The sequence below is a fragment of the Mytilus edulis genome, chromosome 8 (genome assembly GCF_963676685.1).
Source record: "Mytilus edulis chromosome 8, xbMytEdul2.2, whole genome shotgun sequence".
In the NCBI taxonomy this organism is placed as follows: Eukaryota; Metazoa; Mollusca; class Bivalvia; order Mytilida; family Mytilidae; genus Mytilus; species Mytilus edulis.
In genome coordinates this window covers 30,149,198-30,156,114 of record NC_092351.1, presented here as the reverse complement: position 1 = coordinate 30,156,114, position 6,917 = coordinate 30,149,198, and positions in this window count along the sequence as shown.

Sequence of the window (6,917 nt, the reverse complement as noted above, 5' to 3'; positions counted from 1 at the left end):
TAATTGTTGTTTACAGTTCAGCTCTATCTACTATGTTTTTTAAAGATAATAACCAAAAAATCGCCAAATTTTCTTAAAACTATACCATCAATGAGTTTACTGGTCAGATTTGAACTAAATGCTATACTTTCAGAAATATAAGCCATATTTAAAAAAAAAACAATGATGTTTTTGGTTAAGTTTGGCACAGTAGTTTCATAGGAGAAGATTTCTGTAAACGTTTACGAACGACAACGACGGACTCAGAGGGATGAGAAAAGCTCATTTGTCCATTAGGCAAGTTGAGAAAAAAAAAGCAGATGTAGTATGATTGTCAATAAGATAACTCTTCACAAGGGATTTTACGACAAAGATTCTAACTTTATGTCACCGTACGGCATTCAACTATGATCATGAGAAAAGAAAATGTCTTTTTTGGCCAAATGTATAGAAAAAGGAAGATGTGGTATGATTGCAAATGAGACAACTGTCCACAAGTGACCCAAATGACACAGACAAAACAACTATAAGTCACCGTACGGCCTTCAACAATGAGCGAAGCCCATACCGCATAGTCAGATATAAAAGGCCCCAATATGACAATGTAAAACAATTCAAACGAGAAAACTAACGGCCTTATTTATATAAAAGAAAATGAACGCAAAACAAATATTTAACACATAAACAAACGACAACCACTGAATTACAGGCTCATGACTTGGGAAAGGCACATACGTACATAATGTGGCGGGGTTAAACATGTTAGCGGGATCCCAACCCTCCCCCTAACCTGGGACAGTGGTGTAACAGTACAACAAACGAACGAACTATAAAAAGATAAACTGTTTTAAATATCCGGCTGTTGACGTTCCAAAGACGATTAATCCAGAAAAGCGCTTTGGACGCAAGAAATTTATAAAGCTTTGTCTTTTTTTATATCCAACAAAATGTATTTATTTATTTTCCGTAAGGTAGCTGCCATTTGGATTTATAGCACACACATTCTTTAACCTACCTTTAAATGGAGAGAAGATTGCTATTTTATAGCATGTTCTCTTTTGTATATATCATGCATATATATTAAGGAGAATGCACGATCTGCTATGATACATTAATATGTTATATTTTTTTATATAAAAATACGAAGATGTGGTATGATGGGAATTACAACAACTCGATCTCTCCATCACAGAATACCTAGCTTATCTGTATCTGTATCTGTTATATAAATTCTGCCAATGTAGACACACCTCTTTCGAGTATTTGAGTTCACAAAATGAATTAAAAAATCTTCCGTCAATATCACTGTATACTATTTACATTGTACGTCATATTTTGAAGATAAAATTAGGCTTAACGACAATATAAGAAGCTGTATATCAAATGGCCTAAATCGATAAACTTAAATTAATTCAAACATGAAAAATAACGGCACAATACAAGTGTAAGTGCGGCGTTTTCGTTATCAATCGATAAAAATTCCATAACAGCAGACCGCCGGCTTTCACTAAATCCGTGTGTTGAATCACAGCACATGGCGGAAAGGTGTTTATTCTGTCAAATAAAGCGTTCGATTAAGGTTTCGTTAATTAATTCATTTAATAATACTATATCTCAAATGAAAAATATCACAATATGTATGTTATAATCTGTTAGCACCCCTATAGAGGGTTGTAATGTACTCATCGCAAAAGTTTTCAAAAATAACGAGGTGTAGAATAATTGCAGATGAAAAATTTAGCAACCTTACGGCCTAATTGAGACAGGCACTTACACAGTATTTAGTCGTTACACGCTTGAACAGTTGTGTTACAATATGAGTATAAATAATAAAAAATAATTGAAATAGCTTATATATTTATGTGACTGTCCACAATCAAGTACCTGTAGCCCTGTGGTTGTCCTTGGTTTATGATTGTCATATTTGTTTTTCATAAATTGTTTTTTTTAAAAGCCGTTAGATTTTCATGTATGTGAAATTAGCAGCTGGTTCGTTATTCGATATTCGATATTCAATATCTAACGGGCTGCTAGCAGTCGGTTCGATATTCAGACTTAGTTGAAAATCATCAAATAATATAATATTTGATAACATTAAAAGAATGATTATTATAGTTGAAAGGAGTGAAAAGATACGTAGTAAATCGTTAAATGTTAACGGAGGGCCCACAATGCCAGCTTGATATTCAAAATATATGGCGAAAACCTAAGAGCACAGAACAATGAATGGTGAGAGCCCCCTGATCTCTCAATTTTCTTGGTTGAATTGTATCATATATATTAAGATGTGTGGGCCTTATATAGACGAATATGTAGTATGGGTGTTTTCAATTGTTGCAAGCTGTATAGTTCTCAAAAACGCTGTAACAGGAGAGAAAAACACAATTATTTTTCACTAAATTCTTATCCTGTGTGAGCTCGGATTTTTCAAATTGGCTGCCATTCAAACTATACATGTGGAGTCATACATTCGGGACAACAAGATTATTTTTTTTGTGGAAGGGAGGGTTCAACTTTTAAATTATTGCATTTCATTGGTAGAACTATAAGAAGGAGTGTTGTATTGGCAAATGTTGGTGCAATATATACTTTAGTTAATACTGAAACTTACAATTTTCCAAAATGATGTTTGAATAAAAAAAATGCCGGTAAAAGATGGAATAAGGAAATTTGTCAGATCTTAAATTAAATTATTTACATGATTGTTATCTCCTCACTCAATTTTGGTTTACTTTGCACTACACTGTTGTTGTTGTTTTTGTTTGTTTTTTATGCACTTTAAGGCATTTCCTCACTGGTATTACTTGAAGCAGTAATGGCATTGCTAAAAACTTTCCAAATATTTCCTTTTTATTCTTAATATGCCCAGAAACAGAAGACTTGGATTGGACAAAGTCATTTATTTATCATCTTTGGCAAGAAGACAATATATATATATCTTCATGTCTAATATATCATGTACTGTAGTACGCCGCTAGATTAAAACTGACATGGAAAGGTAACATATGGCCACCGAAAGCTCTTTTTTTGAGAGCCCAGGTGGTCGTGTGGTCTAGCGGGACGGCTGCAGTGCAGGCGATTTGGTGTCACGATATCACAGTAGCATGGGTTCGAATCCCGGCGAGGGAAGAACCAAAAATTTGCGAAAGCAAATTTACATATCTAACATTGTTGGGTTGATGTTTAGACGAGTTGTATATATATATATAACGCAAATTTTTGGTTCTTCCCTCGCCGGGATTCGAACCCATGCTACTGTGATATCGTGACACCAAATCGCCTGCACTGCAGCCGTCCCGCTAGACCACACGACCAAATGGGCTCTCAATAAAAGAGCTGCCGGTGGGCATGTGTTACCTTTCATATAAATGTAAATGTTAGTCAAATGTGTTTTGTTTAAATATACTTCTTTACTTTTTTGGTCTTTTGGAAAATGTTGTTTGTGCTGTATTTACACCCTTCTACAACGAAATTTGTTTTACATACACACGTATAAAAATTGCGGTTTTTATCCAACGCAATCATAGGTTTGAACGTAGTTTTCAATTTAGACTCGTTTATATTATTTCGTTTTGGCTTGTATCATATTTTCTCTCCGGTTTATAGGATCTGTTCATCCTATATTGACTCTTTAAATTTAAAAGTCTATCTAAAAGTGAGGGTACATTTTATATGGCCTTTCAAATACCGTTTCGATCCCTGACATCACTGAAGAGACATTTATTGTCGAAATCCGGATCTGGTGTACAAAAAAAATATTAACACCTTATGTTTGTGGCATAACATCGTGGCCACAAGTTAAATGTTTTCTGTTTAGTATTAAATTTATATTAAGATCCATTTTGTTACATCTTGTGATCAATTTTATTTTGCAATCGCCAATGGCAGTCAGCAGGGTTAAAGAACATCAGTTGTTCGACCTGTTAGTCAAATGCGTTTTGTTTAAATATACTTCTTCACTTTTTTGGTCTTTTGGAAAATGTTGTTTGTGCTGTATTTAGACCCTTCCACAACGAAATTTGTTTTACATGCACACGTATCAAAATTGCGGTTTTTATCCAACGCAATCATAGGTTTGAACTTAGTTTTCAATTTAGACTCGTTTATATTTTTTCGTTTGGGCTTGTATCATATTTTCCCTTCGGTTTATAGGATCCGTTCATCCCATATTGACTCTTAAAATATAAGAGTCTATCTAAAAATGAGGGTACATTTTATATGGCCTTTCAAATACCGTTTCGATCCCTTACATCACTGAAGAGACCTTTATTGTCGAAATCCGGATCTGGTGTACAAAAAAATATTAACACCTTATGTTTGTGGCATAACATCGTGGCCACAAGTTAATATGGTTTTCTGTTTAGTATTAAATTTATATTAAGATCCATTTTGTTACATCTTGTGATCAATTTTATTTGGAAATCGCCAATGGCAGTCAGCAGGGTTAAAGAACATCAGTTGTTCGACCTGTTAGTCAAATGCGTTTTGTTTAAATATACTTCTTTACTTTTTTGGTCTTTTGGAAAATGTTTTTTTGTGCTGTATTTAGACCCTTCTACAACGAAATTTGTTTTACATACACACGTATAAAAATTGCGGTTTTTATCCAACGCAATCATAGGTTTGAACGTTGTTTTCAATTTAGACTCGTTTATATTATTTCGTTTGGGCTTGTATCATATTTTCCCTCCGGTTTATATGATCTGGAACTCTGGTAACACCTTACATCCACCAACTGAATGTCTCATCCAGCTTCTAACTTTGGTATTAAAATGCAATAACTTCACATTCAATGGTGAACACTTCCTCCAAGTTAATGGAACAGCAATGGGAACAAAGATGGCCCCGTCTTATGCCAATATTTTTACGGGGAAATTAGAACAGAGAATTCTCAATTCATCTCTTTATCAACCCCTCTCTTGGTTCCGATTTATCGACGATATTGACATGGACTGGGACAATACTGAACAAGAACTAAATTTGTTCATTCATCATGCCAACCAACGATGCCCACCCCTCAATCAAATTCAGATATGAAGTATCTGACTCTAAGATCACATTTCTTGACACTACAACGCAATTGAGGGATGGAAACATATTTACAGATCTGTATTGCAAACCCACAGACAAACATCAATATCTATCTCCTTTGAGTTGTCATCCTAAACACTACACCAAGAGTAGTCCCTACAGCCAGGCCATGCGAATAAAAAGGATTTGCTCCACCAACGATATCGCAAAAAACGTCTACAAGAACTTCGCGGTCACCTTAAACATCGGGGCTACAAAAGAAAAGATATTGATAAAGGTTTTTCTCGTGCTAACAACATCAGCCGAGATGAGCATTTACAATATAAAGACAAAAAGGTCAACAAGAGTGTGCCTTTTGTGTTGACTTACCATCCAAAATTTGACAACCTATCTCACCTAATCCGCGAAAATTGGAAAGAGATCGAAAAACATCCTAAACTATCCAAGATCTTTCCCGAGCCATCTGTACTGGCTTTCCGTAGGCCTTAAAGACTTGCTGGTGACAGCTGACTTATCCTCTCAAGCAGGCTCGTCATCTGGGGGCTCTTGCAAGGGTTGCGGAAATAAACGATGTCTGACTTGCAAACGAATACTGGATACCCAGACTTTTAACAGTCACTCCGCTGGTACAGAATACACCATAATTTGCAATGTTAATTGCAAGACTTCAAATGTTGTGTATCTCTTACAGTGTAAATGTGGTAAACAGTATGTTGGCGAGTCAGAACAGCCGTTTCACAAACGAATGAACGGCCATCGTAGCGACTACACATGCAAGCCATACCTCCCTCTCAGTCGACATTTGAGAACCCCTGGCCACACTAAGGCAGATATATATATATTTACAGATCTAACACTGTTGGGTTGATGTTTAGACGAGTTATATATATATATATATATATATATATAAATGTCTAAGAATATAACTTAAACACGCTAATTAATACATTAAAAAGTTCTATTAGATTTTATTAGATTTTAAATAGCGATAAAAGTTTAACACATTTTAAGATGTTCGATTATTTGTATGAATTTCTATAAATTAATTTGTATGATTTCAAAATAATTATGGTTTTGATTTGCTTTTAAATTTTTTTGGTAATTTTAATTCAGTAACTGTATCAGTTTATTTTCACAAACTGATCCTCGCTTAAATAGATTGAATGTTGATTGTTGCTATTGTTAGACATTATATATATATATATATATATATATATATATATTCAACAACAGACTTTCCGATAGGATCTAGTTATTTTGAAGAACTAAATCGTCTCATTAGACAAGTTAAAAAAATTATGATAATTTTTTTCAAAAACTTCATCTCGTTCCATTTTATTTAAAACGACAATCGATTGCACAGTGAATCTAATTTCAAATGTATAGCTGGGGTGTGGTATCGGTCCATTGCTACTGAATGATTGTGTTGAAATGCCGTTTATCCTCCAATGCAACGAACCATTCCTCCTTTTGCTAGAGGACATATCAAAGTTAATAAGATCGTTATTTTTTTTTATTTCTGAGGAACAAGCAGTAACAGGAATCGTGAAAACGTTGATTAGTTTGTCAACACAAACAAACGCACTGCGTCGATTGACCAAGCTAGAGCTGCTACCAGATAGCCTATCACATGATATAAAGACACTGGCAATTTCTGTTTTGCAAAACTGAAGTGTTTTCATAAATGACAAATGCTTGACAGTGGACATGAAAAAGTTGCAAAACTGTGCTGCATACCACACACTGTGTTTGAGTGATTTATTTAGATATTTTTATGGTACAAATGCCATAAAAGTTATTCGGGCGATAGGAGTTACACAATTTAACCTTCAGACCTTGTTTGAAAAATGGTAAGTATACGATGATTTAATAACGATTTACCAAAAGATTTTTGAGGCGGCGACACA